At 40.0% G+C, this 18,078-nt stretch overlaps 1 protein-coding gene across 6 annotated transcripts in view; it reads left to right on the top strand.

Moving 5' to 3' along the window:
* bcas3 (BCAS3 microtubule associated cell migration factor) overlaps window positions 1-18,078 on the top strand; it is a 335,083-nt gene that overhangs the window by 229,254 nt on the left and 87,751 nt on the right. The window lies entirely within an intron of this gene.

Here is an 18,078-nt window from a genome sequence, read left to right as displayed (position 1 = left end):
ATTTTCTGCTGCATTAATCTAGTGAACACCATACTGCCATAAAACCATTAGTTGTCCAAAATTGTAAACAACACCACATTTAGCCCTAATCAGCTTTTGTTAATTGCACGTTGTGGGTTGCTTTGAATCTGCATAGCTGTGAATCAACTTAAATCCTCACAAAAGTGTTTTTTTGCCGGTGGCAGCCAAATGAGAAGGGGCCTCCAGTGCCTCTTCGCAAAAAAAGAGTTCTGCCAAAAGGTTCTGTGTGATGTGGGAAGCCTCTTGGACCACCAGCTCTAATAGGACTGATGACAGTCAAAGACAAAGAGGCTTCTCTGAGTTTGTCTGGCTCTTGGTGTCTGTAAGGAAGGGGGGCAATGGAGCAGACAGCTTTGATCCTGAAGCCTTGTCATGTTTATGGCGGTGTTGAGAAGGGTAAGCCAGGCCAAAGAAACAGGTCACAGACAATCAAGGCAACATGCCCATGTTAGGTTAATAGTATGTGTGTGTGCATGGATCCCTGATCGTCTTTACTGCCTCAGACCTTCTCTCACTCATAGTCAAGATTCAAAATCATTTCTGAACCTTCACATTTGAACAGGGGAGAACAAATACAACAGCTTTGTGTTTACATTTAAAATATTTAAGATTGCAATGATTTGATGAACTATGCTAGAATAGATCCAACTAAAGTTACTGTCCTTTGATCAATATTAAGATGAATTCCCCCTTTTTTGTAACCCTTGTGCTATCCTATGGGGTCCAGATGACCCCACCCTTACATTGACGTGTTCTCCCTACCATGACAAAGGTGGATAAAGGTGGAAAGATTTCATGGAATCCATGGACACCAGTGAAGATCGCAAATCATTGAAGAAAGAAGGTTCAGAGCACTGTCTAGTGGGTCTAGATGACCCAACTCCCAATGGTAAAGTGCCTAGGATAGCACAAGGGTTAAACCAACCCTTTGTTCACAGCTCAGCTATGGTACTTCTTTCATTTGCATCCTGCCTCTGTCACGGTACATGCATGTTTTGAATGTAGCAAATTTAAAAAATACTGCAACATGCGTGGAAATAAAAGTTTTATTCTCATTGAACTGTCTTGAATGACATGTTTTTGGTTTTTCATTTAATACTGGAAGTTTTGTCTGCCCGTAGCCTCAAACTTTGATTTATGATCTCTGTAGACCTCGAGTCTTTGTCTTTATGAATTTTGTACATTGAGCCATGATTCGTCAAAATAATACTTGACCAAGTGTTTGGTGTTTCTTGGTTTAACAAACCAAATTCTTTGACATCTTTAATGCGTCACACCCAGCCTGGTATGTTTGCCAGCTGCTATCATGTAGAGAAAAAAGAGGACATTTCTGTTTTATTTGAGCATTTACTCTGAGCTCTCATCAAAAATCATCAATAAATTATGAATGACAATATTTTGTGTCAAATTGTTGGGTTTCTTTCTTTTTATTTCTTTTTTTAAGTAGTGGCATTATTGTTTGTAAGTCAAAGATGCATGTTTATGATGTTGTCAGTTTTCTTTTCCTCTGGACTGGAACCTCACCCAAAATATAAAGCCACCCTTTTTTTCTTACAATGTGACAAAACCACTTGAGTGAGCAATTTAGCAAAGCTATGTCGGACTTACTGCTTAGCTCCTTGTCACCAAACAAGGAACAATTATCCCTTTTTTTCAACAAGAGGGAATGCACCCCACTTTTCAATGCCATTTCAGCAGAAGAAGGGTCACATCAAGTTATTTTTATGTAATTGTGAAACTCAGGGGAGTGAGTGTGTGCAGTTTTAATGTTTGTTAGTGCCTCTCAAATACATGGCGTCTACACATATGCCTGTGTACGTGTTCAGTCAAGGATGAGCAACCAGGTTTGCACCGAAGCCTCCTTCTTCATAAATTCCTGGTGAAGATGCTTATGTGAGACCCTTACTTCTGTGTGTGTTTATGTCCTTCATTCTGAGAGAGCTGACTAAATCTGGCCTTTAGCCTGGGGCAGTCCCTTTTCTGCTTCTCAATCTTGAGTGGCCACACAGTAAGAAGCCTAATCCACTCCTAACAGCGGATGAAAAACGCAATCAGGCAAAACATGGCTTTTCTTTTGTCATATGGTTTTCAATGCAGCTTGTGAAATTTTGTTCCAACTTGCCTAACTATTAGCATCATTTTTACAACTGTAACCCTTGTGCTATCCTGGGCACTTTAACATTGGGAGTTGGGTCATCTAGACCCACTAGACAGTGCTCTGAACCTTTTTTCTTCACTGATTTGTGATCTTCACTGGTGTCCATGGATTCCATGAAATCTTTCCACCTTTATCCACCTTTGTCATGGTAGGGAGAACACGTCACTGTAAGGGGGGGGTCATCTAAGATAGCACAAGGGTTAAGAAAAGAATACCTGAAGACCGTTAGGGCCAAGAACTGTACAGTGGTCTCTCGCTACAATGTCTTTTGCGGTCTTACAGGTTGTGTTCTGCGTCCTGATTGGCTATAAACCCTTTCCATCTATCTCCACCATGCTGTGTGTCCTGCACAATAAAAGTTCAGCTTGCCTTATTTACACAAATCTTCAGTTCCAGGCATATCTGTGGTTTCGTTCTACAATACTGGACCTAATTTTTCTATGATGGTTTGAACTTTGAGAGTTTAAACAAGAGACAAAAGTGTAAAAAAATATTAAAATTTGTCTAAAAAGGTGTGTAAAGTGTGAAGGGAGGAGGGTTTACAACCTTAAAACATCTAGAAAAAATTAAGATGACTAATTCACAGATTTCACCTACCATGGTTTAGATTTAGAATAAACTCCTGTGATGTTTCCTTTGAATAAATCCCTCATAGAGGGTCGCCACAGTAAAGCAATTCTCTTGTAATTTACTTGGTCTGCTCTTGCTAATGCAGCTAGACTATAACCATACCTGGGCTCAAACGTAGGACCTGCTGGTACTGAACTCAGTGTTGAGTCCATAAAATCCAAAAATGCATACACCACTGGCAATTTCTGGCTTATAGTTAGTCAGCAATTTCTTCTTCATTGGGATTAACCCTGGCATCTCCTAGAAAAAAAAAGACAACGTACAAGAGGCATCAATGTGAAAACCAATGCTTTACTTTTTCTAACAGAACTATACAAAATTTCTTATTAAATAATTAATCAAAGCTCGTCATTTAGTTATGTATTAGTATGTGTGAGGAGATTCTGCTTGTGTGCACACGTCTCTGTGGGGAGCGTTAGACACTGCTGCCATGTGATGACTTCATGTCAGCCAAGGACTTTAATGTCTAGCCTGTGTCCATCTGCAGCACAAACACACACACACACACACACACACACACACAGGAAAGGACACTTACTGCACTCTCTGTTGTGCAATTTTTTGGTGATTTTATTAGTGTGTGTGTGTGTGTCTTGTTTGACTTTATGATTTTGCCTTTTACTCTGTGAAGTGCGTCTGAATTTCACAAACATGACTCTGTGTTAGCCTGGGTCTTCAGATTCACTGCAGAAGAAGGTTTTTGGGAATTCATTTTACACAGATGCTACTATAGCTGATCCTTTAAAGGTTTTCACAGTACTTGTCTGGTCGGTGGCGCTATGGTGCCAAAAGCTGAGCCGATGAAGAAGAGCCTCCCTCTGTGAGTCTGTGTTTCTCTTATTGGCTGAAGAGCCTGGAAATGAAATATGATCTTCAGAGTGAAACATCAAACAGCTAGCAGCTGCTGGGCTGTCAGGTCACCGACCGGTCAGAGGATGGACCGCGGCCTCCTGTTTGTGTGTGTGTGTTTGTGTGCCTGCGTCTGTGACTGCGAATGCAAGTATGCAGGAGTTTTGGTTTGCATGTGTTCTGAGCTATTTCTGCTCCGTTTTGAATAAATGCCCCGTGCTCAAATAAAGGCAGTTGAAGATTATGATCCTCTGGATACGCTAACCAAACACAAACATGCTAACTTGTTCACAGGCTGTAAGCTCTGCACGCAGTACACTGGGGTCCTCTATCATCACACAGCATAAGTCTCCTCACAGACGGAGTGAAGCTGCACTGTAGAAACAGTGGAAAAAGAAGAAGATAGAGGAGATCCTGGGTGTCAGGTCTGGATGACTACAAGAGGCAATGAAGGGCTGTTGAGAGCTCAGGGCGGATTGGGTCTTCAGTTGGGGTTTCAGGGGCATCTGTCTTGTTTTTGGCATGTGGAATGGGTCAGGAACCGTGTAGGCAGGCAAGCTAAAGGGACTGGTGTAGCCCAGTTAAAGCAGATGGTAGAAGGGGTCATAGTGGGGTCGTTCCTGTGATATTCCTGCCATATGTACGTGACATTTTGACAGAGAACAGAAATCTATAGGGACTCGCCTCCCTTGGGCTCCAGACTAAACCTGCAAGAAGATAGTTTTGTCACTGAGTTGTACCTGTAATGTCCTTTTAAGTGTAAATGACTTTTCCTATAACTTTTTTAAGCAATTGTGAGCTATCATTTTAGATTAAGTTAAATGTAACCTCCTCCAATCTGTTTTACATGTAAAGGCTTAATGTCCAACAAAGAGTGCCTTGGAAGCCTGAACCGTCCAACGTGAAGTCTGTTCATTTCTGTAAATGGACGCTTTGAAGACCATTGTCCTGCTTATACTATGGTCAATTACAAAAGAATTGGGTATTCAATCAATTTTTAGTACTTAAATCTTATTATTTTTTAAGGTTTAAATCACTTTTCACAAAAAGCAGACTATTTGATACATCGTGCGACACGTCATGGTAACAGCTACAGAGCCCGCACCGACCTTCACTATAGTGGCAAAGGAAAGGTGTGTTTTAGATAGATGGATGGATGGATGGATAGAAAGATAGATGCATGCTGATCTTCATTATAGGTCACATGAAGCATCAGTTCAGAGAAAGTTCTCCTCTTACTGCTTGTTTTTTTCCTGATGATGAAGCAAAAGTTTGTTTTTAAAAAACATAAATCCTAAATAGTTCAATTCCTCCTCGTGTCTCATCTCTTCCTTTTCCAGATTCTTTTTTCTCGTTTGTTCTGCTGCATAGCAATCTTTAAAATGATCAACAGGTAAAGGAAACTATAAAATCACTCATCTTTTCTGTCTTGCTGTTGTGATAAACTGTGGTAGGTTTATTTATTATTTGTTTAAAAGATGTTAATAAATGAAATACCAACTGACGTTTAGGCCAGCGCAGTGATATAGCACATTTGGGCTATGTGACCGTAACTTCTTACTTTTTAATCCCCACCCAATCAGAAATGAGGATTCACCCAAATGATGGTATAGCTGCCAAATGTTACTCACTGATGTCCTGTGTGTCAATCATTGTTATCGTCTTTGTTGGCAAACCAGGTATGTCTAAATGGCTCTCTGACATGTATTTTTAAACACTGATTGACTTAGTGCCTTAAATGTTTCAGATTTTGAGGGAAACAGTAAAAAACAAAGAAGTTTATGGCTGTTCTAATTTTGTCATTAAATATTTTCTAAATTTAAATTGCCATTTAATGTAGAATGTGTTTTGGAGCCTTTTGTCAGACGTAATGAAGTTGTGCATTGATTTATTTACTCTGTGCTTGCATATACTGTACCTTTGGTTAGACGAACATAGTTTTCAGACAGATAGCTCAAGTTAAGGTTGGATTTACTTTTGTATAAAAAAGCACTTCTGTTGATTAGATGATTAATGATGATGAGTTTCACTTTGTCAAGTGAGTCTTCCTGATTATACTTGTCATTGTCTTGTTTTAGGCTCAGAGCAGCTAATTGTGCTGGAACCTAAAATCTCTCAGACCAAATTCTTCAGATTCTGTCATATGCTAAAATGAATCACTGCAATACTAAGCTTTGCTGAGAGCAAAGAGATATGTTCTTGGTTTAATTGCACATTGGAGAGCTCTAGTATCTGCCAGACACCCACTGACAACCAAACATGCTGTTTGGTTTCAAATGTGTAACTCAAAGTTGTCTTGTTGTATGCGTGCAGCACAGCATAGCATAACAGGGATTAAAATCTCAACCGTGTCTCATTAATTTAGTCTTTTACGTAAACCTTTCTGTTGATAATCTGTCACTGGGTAATAACCTGTGCTACAATCACAGATAGAAATAAAGAAGGAGGCTAAACTAAATATGAAAACAGCTGGGGAAGGCAGCCGTGCAGCGACCTTGGAAAGTAGGTCTGTATAAAGCATTACAAAAGCCCTGGGAGACACTCGGCCAATACATAAAGGACACTGTCTGCTCATCTTCGCTCCTCCTTATCCTCCTTCCTTCCTCTTCATCTCTTTCTCCAGACTACTCTCTTTTATATCCCTCCAGAGGTTATCCTCTTCCTCCTCTACACGTCTGCTGTCTGTTTCTTCGCTCATTCTTTAGTTCAACTTGATTTTCTACCAGCCTAGTTTTCTTGAAATCTCAAATCATTTCATGTTAGTGATCAGATACAAGTTTTTTAGAGATAAAGAAATATGTCACCTAACGTGAAAATGAGAAAAACATTTGAATACAAGAATGAATCTCTGAAGGTTTTGAAAAGATGTGTTCCACAGTCAAATGAGTAAAACATGTGAGAGCAGCACTGTAAGGATCATGGACATAGTTTACATAGATTAGACTATTAAAGCTGGAGGCCTTTTAAGTGGGTTGTCTTATGTGGTGTCAATGCATTGCTTCATAAATTGCTGTAAAAACTTTCTGCAAAGGCAGATGAAGTATATCTTTTTTCAGATATTCTTACTGATCATGTGAATCGGTTCTGCCTTTATTCAGCTTAACCATGTACATTGTTGTTTTGTAAACTCACATTCATTTTATTCATAACCTCTTTTTGTCTTTTAAAAGTGGAACAAACAGCTGTTTTTAAAGCCATAGTTTCAGCACAAACCAGAAATGTTTTTTTTTTTAATTATCATACAATTTTGACATCTTTTTATAGCTACAGGTCAGTCCCTCTGCTTTATTTTTTACTACAGTGTCTCCTTGCCAGGTCGGAGTTCACCTTTCATGGTCTCGCCGTTTTGTTGATCATTTTCAGAACAATTTTCCATGCTTTTTTTTTTTCTTTTTCAAACAGCGCACTTTTGTGGATCCTGATTGATTGGAGATCTTGTCAATCAATCTCCTCTTTGCCGTGTCTCCTGTACAGACATGTGCTGCTCTCCTCCCCAACACATCTTTGAGATCAGAATTCTGTTTTTCGTTCCATAATCCCGGACTTATTTTTTTTTGCAGGTTTAAACTTTGGGAGTTCAGACAAGAGAGAAAATGTGAAAATGTTCTCATGTCTGTCTGAGAAAAGTGTAGAAAGTGTGTAATGAGGACTTGTTTAGCCTCAAAGCATCCTAATGATCCTACTTTGGGGATTTTACCAATCGCAAGTTATTTTTAGAACTTAACCCACGCGACAAACAAGGGAACATCCTACTCCCAAAATGAAAGAATGTACCAGTGGTTCACCTTTATATCCTCTTCATTCAGTATGAGTGTCAACAGTTTCACTCTCCTTATACATATTTATATTTACATATTTCCATACTTACAAATGATCCTTCTTTGCATAGTTGATCAGATCTCCTTGAATAAAGGCTGTGGCTGCCAGTTTGATCTTCCTGCCTAGCTAAGTGGCTGTTAAAGCTCCTACACGTGTTTACGGTGCACCACCTATAAGGAAGACATGTGTTAGTGAGTGTTCAGACTTCTGTTCCACTTTCCCTTTTTTTTTAAAACAGTTGTTGGCCAACTTTGAAGTGAACAGCATTCCTTTCTCAGGCCAGGCCTCAGACTCCAGCAGCCTCGTCCACAGACGCTCTCACCCCCTTAGACAAACTTTAATTAACTTGTGTGTGCACGTCTAGATCTCCTAGCTTAACCTTTGACACGCTGTCTTACCTGAACACCGCCTCTACAAGTGTCTCCACTCACAGACAAAGGCTGCATAAAGACAAGATTAGCTCCTCGCCATTGTCTTGTCTGCTCATCTTATTGGAGAGGTTTTCGGGGCTCCGGGCGCAGAAAGCCATTCAGCAGGCCTGAATTAAGCACTAGCTCTTTCATACTGGAGGCCAAGGGGCAGCCGGTAGTACACTTGTAGTTGGTAGTGGCTCAGAGCTTTCAGACCTAACCTTGTAAAACCCTACATGGTGAATAGAAGTGGATTTATCCTGGGCAAATCCCTGTGTTGGAGTCGAGAGCTGCGCTGGTGTCTGTTTGAGTGTGTGTGATCTCTGTCTGGCTCCACTGTGGCTGCAGGAAAGAGGTTTGGACACTCCGATAATTGCTTGGACCAAACGCTGACTACACACCCTTTCCCCTCTTCAGAAAAACCATATCCTCTATATTAGCTTTGTGCAAGATTTCTTGAGCTGTAAATGTCCACGTATGCCAAAGTGTGTGCTTGTGGTCAGGCAAACTAGAGAAGTCTCGTAAAGTCTCTGAGCCGGGCTGTGTGCGTGTTTCCAAACTGCTTCTGACCTCACTTAAGATCTGCTCAGCTGACCACAGCTTCAAGTGTGTGTTTGTGCGTGCACATGCTCAGGGGCGACTGTCTTCACGGAGGGAAGTGGCTTTAAGGGAGGCAGTTTTACAACTGACAATTCGTTTGGCACTCTGAACCGTCCGCTCTAGCCACCGTCCTTGAAACAAGATCAACATGAAAGGATATGTCTGCCTCCGTGAGCATGCATGAGTGCATGTCTGCGTTTTCATGTCCCTTCCCAGTTTTAAACCAGTGTTTTACTCTTTAGAGTGTTCAGCTGTCGTATTTTATGGTATTGTCTTACTCCGAATAGAAAAACTTCAATGATATATTTAAGCTAAGTTATGGATTTCTTCAGCACTTACTTTAAATAGCAGTTCTTGTTTAAACTGTCCATGTGTGTCTATGCGTGTTTTTTGTGTCCACATGAGAGTTTGGGACACCAACCCCATAAAATAAGGCCGGCCTTTCCAGACTCTTACAGATAATCCCCACAATTAGCCACAAAGGCTGCAGGGCACTTTGATCAGCTAGAGGCAATGTACAACTCCTCAAAGATATGCTCTTCCTTTTCTGTCTCTCCTCCCAATCTCACCTAAGCAAACTCAGACTGTTCCCTGCATCTTTTTTTTTTTAAAAGAGAGAGATTAAAACAGTCAATGTTTTATCTCTTTTTGGGTTTTTTCTCTGAAAGGGTGAGAAAAGGCTCTGTGAAGTCCAGGTAGCTTGGGGTTCTTGTTTATGCCATGGAAGGTGGTTTCTCCATACGCTGAGCTGTTTGTGAGGCAAAAAGAGATCACAAAAGTATTTGGGCCAGACTGGGAGGGGAAAAAGTTTAATAATACATGACAGAAAAGGGGATGAAGATCTGTTTCCGATGTGTGGACAATAAAGATAAAAACTACAGGAAGTTTAGAAGAAAAGCTAATTTGTCTCACATTCAAAAACTGGTTTAATGAATATTTTATTTCTCAATATGTGCTAGGAAGACATTCTTACCCTAGCCTGTGTTTTTAATGTGGTCCAATATTAATCAAATGTTTACACTGAATATTCCTAGTTTCGTTACGTTTAATTATTTATAGCCTTTCTCTTTTTTACCTTTGATATGTTGTCTTTAAATGTTTGGTTTTATGTCATCATTGGTTTTTCGATCATTTTATTAAAACATTTCAAAGGCCAAAGATTCTGCTGTCTCTTGAGGGACTGGTAAAGTCCCCAGCGGGTCGATCCCTATGTTTTTGTCGTTCTGGGGCCTCACCCCTCTGACAGCTCCTCCTACAGGCATCTGGGGCGTCAAGCTTACAAAACATTTTTGGACAGGGGACGAGCAGTGAAGAGAGGCAGCCGACACAAACTTAATGAATTTAATGCAGCTTAAGAGTTTAGTGGACTGATGATTCCATTAATGGATCCATAAGACTATCTGTCATTTTGTCAGAGATTCACCTGAACGTGGCTTTTTCTAAAGCTCGCTCAACACATTTCATCTGAAGCACTCAACAGACACTACAGCATCTTTTAATCATTCTAACAGAAAGTAGCAACACTGATCAAACTGAGGATAAATCTGTTGCAGAGATCTCTCAAAGAATTTGCAATAGATCAAACTAAGAAATAAAGTGACATGTCACTGACATGTGACGTGTTCTGAAAATATTTAGTAGATAGCAAAAAGCCAAACGGGGAGTGATCTTTTTAAATGAGCTTGGTCTTAAGTTTTGTATTTGAATTTGCCTCTCCTGTCCCAAACTGCATGAGAAACTTTTTAATTGGTTGTTAATGAACGCGCTGCAGCTGTGCACAGTTTTTAAAAGACACAACAAAGTAGCAGCTTCCACTGTCTTAAAAAAACGCTTTTAACAATTTACCAAAGTATTATTTTTTTACCATTTAATATGTATGGATGTTAACATTAAAAGGTTATTTTTTTAGCATTTGAGCTAAACAGTTGGTTAACGTTGAAAAAAAAACAATTGATAAGCATTTTTTAAACGTTTATTTTAACGTTTATTAAAAACATTTCTGTGCATTGTGTAGAAGTACATGTGCCATGTAAAAAGGACAGAACATCTTAATATTTTGTACTGTATCCACTCACATCGTTCTTATTTAGTTGATGTGTCATGAAGCTGGCCTTAAGGGCAAAGCAGAGGTCCAAGATAGGGGCCCACACTGCACTTTGTGTGACGGAACGGCAAAAGCCATCCGGAGCATTTCAATTACCTTTTAAAACAGAAGAATACAATTCTGCAAATAAACTCGTAATTTTTGTATCTTGCAGTAGCCTCAAAACTCTTTTAACAGCCATGAAAGTTGCATGGTGGAGTTTGAGACATTTTTCTACTTTTAAAGCCATATATAGTGTCTTAAAAGTACACAATGACTGTAGTCAGAGTCTTCTACTATGGTAAGAAAAAAATCCACCAAGCTAAAATCGTCATTTAAAATAAAACATTTTAGAACTTTTTTACTGTTATTTAGCATTAATACCACTAATGTTATTAATAAGATGTAACTGTCAAAGTATGAAGCACAGACAGATTTGCAAACGGTCAATTAGTTTAATGATGTGTGCAAAATTCACTTCCTACTCTGAGATGAAGGGCCACATGAATAAAAGCAGCTAAAAACACACAACCATAGACTCACACACAACCATACATTCACATAACATATACACTCACACACAACCATACATTCACATAACATATATACACACACACGACCATACACTCTCACAGCATGCTGTTAGCCTTACCAGGGAATATGATGACTTAGTGGTGACCCCTCAACATATCTCTCTTCTTTCACACTCCTCGCTTTTTCTCAGCCTTCCTCCTCGGCCGTTCACATAACCCTACCAGACTCCAGAGGGGGAGAAGAGGGATGAGAGAGTAAAGGGGGGGGAGACGCAAGGGGCAAATAGATTGGTAGAGGAGGCATGAGAAATTACAAGGAAGAAGTGGGATGGGGCAGTGTGTGTGTGTGTGTGTGTGATAGTGTTCAGCAGTGGTCCAGGGTAAACACAAGCTAGTATGGGAAGTTAACAATTTTAGCACTGTGCCGCTAATGTAACCCCCCCCCCCCCCCCCTCCATAACCAACAACAAGATGCATCCCCTTCAGTTCTTTCTTCTTCTCCCATACTCCCGTTTAGTTTCTCCAGAACATTTATTATACTATCATCTGTGCAGTTGGACCATCGTGGTAAAAATCAGTCTTGCTGTCGTACTTAAACTGAACTAATCTGAGTTGAAGTTAAGTTAAATGCCCCTCATAGAAGAGAGAGTTTATTGTAAGCATTTCTTACTTTACTAAACTGGGGGGGGGGGTGTTGGATTTCTTGTGGTTTTTACAAAATCTTGGTGCATACATAAATCTCAAAAGTGTAGAAAATAGAAAAAAGCGACATACAGCTAATCTTGGCAGAGGATCATATGTTTGTGTTTTATTTACTTGAGACTTGTCCATAGTAACGAGTCATTTATTAAAAAAAAAAGAAGTTTTACACCCTTAATAATGAAATAATGACAGGAATGAGAAAGATTTTCTGTGTTTTAGCTTAGCCTTAGTCCTAGTTTCAGAAATGGAAACATTCTAGAAGCTGTTTAGCCTTTTCTCTCAAACGTACGTGAACAATAACTGCAGGATATTGTACGAGTTTATATGGTGATCAGTCCATGTGCTGTCATAATACACCTTCTATGGATAGTATCTTATTAAATATGTAACTGATCATTTTTTTGTTTCATCCCTGCTTTCTTCCATTGGTTGTGAGGTGACATTTGTGTCAGAATGTGCCACATTTCCAATTGGGTGCTTCATCCTAAAAGTCTGTCACATTCTGTTTGCCATCCTCATCCTCGACTCTGTTTTACTGCACTGATCAGAATTTTGTTTGCCAAAAATGACGATGCGTTTTTTTTCCTCGGCCAACACATAAACATTTACATCTATGATACTTCTGGTTTCAGTATCGTTGATTTGTTTGATTTGCAAAAGAGGGAATTTGCTTAGTAGTCGTTGACATTGTAAACTATATAGTTTCATGCTTTTACGCTTTAATTAAATTGTCTTACCTGCCTCCTCTTCTTCAGTGTGTTTGTTTCCAGGAAGGAGTGTTTACATATGGCATGTGTAGTCAAATAGGTCACATATGTGTGACAAACCAAATTCTACAACACAGCAAACTTACTTAAAATACTTGACTTGAACCTGTTCTTCATGTCTTGTAGCCTATTTTCCTTTTCTGCACCTCGGTATTAGAGGAACAGTAATTATTCCCAATGTGAGCACAGCAGAAACAACTGTAAAAGTGACCTATAGGTGTTTTTAAAGTTCTAAAGTTATATTTCTAGTTGGTAAAAGATGAAAATGTAACTTGTGATTTATCAACTGCAGAGAAGCTTGATTGTCCTTCAGTGATCATTAATGTAATGGTTTTAGGCTACCGCTGGTTAAATGGCTGACTTATCGTGCTCTTTAAAATGTTTTTATTTGTATATGTGCCTTCGTTTTATTTAAAAAAATGTTTAAACCATTGAATTCTTACTAGATTGAGTTTGTACTTGTATAAATAGTAAATGGCAGATACTTGTGTAGCGCCAGCCTTCCACCAGAGGCAAGGTGGGGTTCGGTGTCTTGCCCAAGGACACTTCGTCTTATGGGCTGGCAAGGGGATAATCAAAACTGCAATCTTCTGATCAGAGGTCGACCGTCCTACCGCTAAACCACGGCCCATAACAAAGTCCAGCATTTTGTTTTCTCGAGCTGCAATACAGTAAAAGACAAACTGTAGATTTCATGGTTAATGTCACATTAATGTTAGGCTCATTTTTTGCATCCTCAGACTGTCAAATGTAAATTGGTTTTATGATTATTTATCTAGTATGATATGAACACTCTTACATCCAGCATAGTGTGCTGCTGCATATTTCTGAAAGAAAGATGGGCCATAATGAAGCCGATATTTTACATGATGCTTCAGTGAACATGGGCCCAAGAAGAGGGTGACAGACAGAGACGGGTGATGAGGATGGAGTACCACAGCCCTGGGAAAGGACAGATAAGGGAAGCAAGTGGCTGAACTCTGGGTCATTTGGCAAGGAGACGGTCCAAGCTAGCTGGGCATGGCCTTGAGAAAAAGTGGGAATCCCCCAGAGGAAGGCAGTTTTGACCCAGCAGGGAGAGACGTATGAAGCCGGAGCAAGAGAGCTGCGATCCCTTCTGGGAACAGATTTCCCCATGTCTTGCCAGGATACCGCTTTCTCCTCCAACCCCCTGTGGTTACACACACACACACACACACTGTGTCGCCCTGATCCTGCTGCAGGTCAAGGGATTTGGGGAATCTTCCCACCAATTAGGTTCCCTGTCTTTCCTGCCTCCATCAGGAAACCAATGGAAGGGAGAAACAGGAATAGATGGATGGATGTTAAAATCATTCAGCGCCTGAACTCTCAACATCACTCCTTCCCACATCTATGTTTCATCCATCTTGACCTTCTTAGGACCAACTGCTATAATACTGTAATATTAGTGTATTATACAAGCATAACATCCTCAGGTTTTTAAAACTCTCTGTGGCTATAACCTGGGTTTTTTTAATTGTCCACTAATAATACAAAGAGATGACAGAAATCCTTAATATATTAAGAAATTCAATTGTTGGAAACCCAGAACTTTCAGAATATAAACTCCTCTAAGAAATAATGCATCTACAATTGTAAAAACCAAGTCGTTAGTGTCATTCAAAAATCATGATTTGACTAATTAGTGCAGATCCCACATGAAGTATGTCAGAACTGTACTTATAAAAAAGAAACACACATGCCCCCCTCCCCCCAGATGCATATCTAACTATTATAGGGTTCATCACACCTAACGATTGGATTTTTACTTAACAAATACTCAGTGTGTTGTTTGTCTGCTTTTATTGTATTTTATACAGCATTTTTCTGTTGTCAGCCTCTTGATAGGTTTGAGTCAAAAGCCTGAGCACATCTGCAGTTAGTTCTTACCTTCATCTTTATGCTTGCATTCGACTTCTAACAAGCACATTCATCCAAAAGTAAAAACTTGTTGTGTTCTCTCTTCTTATGGTTGTTTGTGTTCAGATGTGTGTGTGTTTTTTAACATATGTACAGCTTCATTTAGTCAGTATCTATCCCAAGTAGGAATCACAACAGTTTCAGGGAATCTAATCTTATCTGGTGTGTTTGCACTCATGAATGCTGTGCTCTGTATTATCTGTGAGTTTTTGTCCTTGAGCCTGAACTGTGGATGAACCTGCTCAAATCTGCTTTTATGATGTGGACCATTTTCATTAAAATGCCCCCCCCCCTCCCCCCCTTCACTCGTAATTAAAAGGCTGTGGGAGACTGGTGGTACCACCTCATATACCAGACCAGACAGTACCTGGCCTGGGGGTTACCACAATGTTTGCACTCCCACACAGCTACCACACAAGCAGAGTTTCAAATAACTAAACCTGTAAAAAAAAAGGATTTCAATATTTTTTAGATGCTCTCTTTAAAAGTTTCTTGGCATTTCTGTGCCAAAATATCATCAATAGCAAAATCTCGCTGTTTGCATCCCTAAGGGTGATCTTCACTGTCCTACAGAACTTTCTCCACAGACTTTAGAAGTGGGTTTGCAGAATGGAAACGTTTTTGCAAGCATGGCTGCTGAAATGACAAAAATTAAAGCTTTTGACCATTTGGTAAAAGTAACGGTTTCCTTCTTAATGTCTTAACAAATGGATATTTGAATAGTTCTTACTGAAATAAAGATTTAGGGTCCAATAGTATGTTACAAGGGTACCAGGGACACCGTGCAGCGTGTGTCTTTTTGCTCCCTGCCAGCCAACACGATTATATTTTAATGCCGCAGGACAAGGTAATAAACAGAAGAACATTTAAAAAAGAGATGATTGAACAGGCAAAAAGAATCCCTACATAAGGTAGCGGTTTTATCCATTCTGCCATTCTCATAGGCCCTTGTTCACATTTCCCCTCATTCAATAGCAGATCCGTCTTAAATCAGCCTGACCTCCAGATCTCTGAAAACAGAGCACCTCATCAAACACTTCAGCTCACTTCTCCTGGAGGAGAAGTGAAGGTACATGCTTATTGATTCTTGTTTGTTACACTGAAAATACATCCCTGTGTTTTTCTCTTCCCGTACTTGTTTTTTTCGCAGCATCGTAAAATACTGGGATCACATCCAAAATTGTACTTTCTGCCAAACATTTGTTATAGCGTAGTGTTTAAATGTAAACTATATTATGCTGAGCAAACACTAAAAAATTGAAGTTTTCAACACCAAGATTGCTGTCTTGCTTAGGGAAAAGGTTTGAGTTCCAAGTCCAGCACAACTACATTTTTACGCTAATAAAAGTATAGACAGACAAACTGTACTCAAGGACTCGGGACATCCAGGAATGATGTCCTGAACTATCTGCTGACTAGATCACACACAGGGATGTTTGACTTCTTAAGATGTGAAAAATTGAACACCAAGAAGTCTGAAAATGTCAAGAACAAGAACAGCCTGAAGTGCTCTCTTACTCACATCTTTTCACTCTGATTACATGCCACCACACAGGAAGAAAGCACATTTTCTACACTGGTGGCTGGGTTTGACATGCCTGTTCAGACAGAAGTTCTGAACCAAAAAGCCATTTCTTCCATGGATTTGAGTGTGAAGGGGCAATACTTCTACTGTCAGAAAGTACATGCATATTTTTTCTTACCCTGTGGTCACAAAAGACCTCCCCTCTATGTCAACACTATAAATGTCACTGCCAGATCTACGGAATGACAGTGTGACATTTTTGATTGAAAACTGTAAGTTGTTTCCTGTTGGGAATGACACGGTATGTGCTGAAGAGTATGACACGGGAAAAACAATTTAAACATGACTAAGCTGTTTTTTAAGGGGAAATCATCACAGCCTTTTAGGGATCCTCTTAAAGTGCGGCAGAATCTCTGCATACGGTTTCCCTGCTTTGATCAGGACCCTGTCGTTTGTTTAACAAAAAGCCTTGACCAACAGATAATGACTTACATGTAAACAACCTAAATGCATGTGCACTCAGTTACAACTGTAGCCGAGGCACACATGCATGCTATCTGATCTAACTTGGAGCATGTCACACAGGATTAACTGGATTCCAGTAGAGCAGTGTTTGCAAAAACTGATAAGGAAGTAGCTCACTGTGCTTCATCACAGAATCTGACCACTGTAAGCGGCTGTTAACTGGGGATAGAGTTAGATTGAACTCTTCTTCAAAACATGTGCCACAAAAAGGAAAGTCAGAGTGGGGCAAGTTTGGTTTTTAATGAAGAGCTGTATGTGAATGTTTGCTGATGTGGACGCAGATCAAAGACAAGGGGCTCTGGAGAGCCAAACTGGTGCTTCTTCTTTGACATTTCTGTTTGATTGTGGGATTGCGTCATAAGTCCCCAGACCCCAGAAAGGCCCATTATTTGCTTGTGGCGATTTTTTGAAGGGTCCTGCCGTTAGCATGTGGGGCTTCCTGTCTCTGCGTGTGTGTTTAGGCAGGTCTGAGTAGATAATGGGGCTGGGAGGCTGAGCTGTGGTGGTGTAATGGAGACAGATAACCTAGCTCCACTGTAAACACCTGTCCATACAGTGTGATTCATCGTACACAGACATGAAGACGTACACACTCGTACATCAAGGTGTGGAAGTCTGCTAGACTAATGTGTGTGAATATTGCGTCTTTGTTGTGTCTTTGCTTTATCGTTTATTGCGTGGCTGCAGTTTGTATCTAGTGCTGTTGAGGTTGTGGCCTTTAGTTCTGACACAAAGCTATAAACAATTTAAATTATGCGTTTCCACCATTGAGTTGATATAAATACTGAGGGCACTGGTTGCTGACTTCCTAGTTACACAATCAAATAAATCTATAAGTGCTTAGCAAAATAACATTTTAGTGACACATGGGTAAGTCATGCAATCAAGGCACACATTGCTTTTGCTTCCTCCTTTTCTTTTTGTGGACCTGTCTTCCTACTTTGGTCAAAGTGTTTTTTAGATTTTTTAGTAAAAAGAAGAATCAGCTAAAGATCTCCCTCCAGCCTCCAAAACTGAAGGAAGTGAGGGTGTGAAAATGTAACTTTCGTGCTTACCGAGGCGCTTTCATATCCTGTCACAAACCGCAACCAGAAACCGTTTTTCTCTGCAATAATACATTTGTCTTAACTGCATTTATTTTCATGTGAACTCTTTTAATTTGAATTTGCAGTTTGACTTTTTTTCTCTCCTTGCTTAGCTGGAGTGAAATTGAATTTGTGCAAAGGAATTAAAAGAATTGAGTTGCCTGTCATGTCACAAGAGTTTCATTTCTGGTGTAAATCTTTGCTCTTGTGTCCTGACATCATGTAGGCTCTTCACTGCCTTTCATTTTTGGATCTGGTGTTCATTTGGTTAAGCAACAGACCCATGTGGTTTGCTTGCGTGCACTACTGTGCAACTGAGACAGTGCTGCCTGGGTATGTTCCTGTGTGTCTTTGCACACATCTTTGTGTGTGCATGTTTGAGTGTGTGTGTGTGTGCGCGTGGATGGGTGTGTGCGGACGCCAGGCTGTC

This window comes from Oryzias latipes, chromosome 13 (genome assembly GCF_053564925.1).
Source record: "Oryzias latipes strain Hd-rR chromosome 13, Olatipes_Hd-rR_3.1".
In the NCBI taxonomy this organism is placed as follows: domain Eukaryota; kingdom Metazoa; phylum Chordata; class Actinopteri; order Beloniformes; family Adrianichthyidae; genus Oryzias; species Oryzias latipes.
Note: the sequence above shows the minus strand (reverse complement) of the source record. Positions and strands in the feature narration are given on the sequence as shown.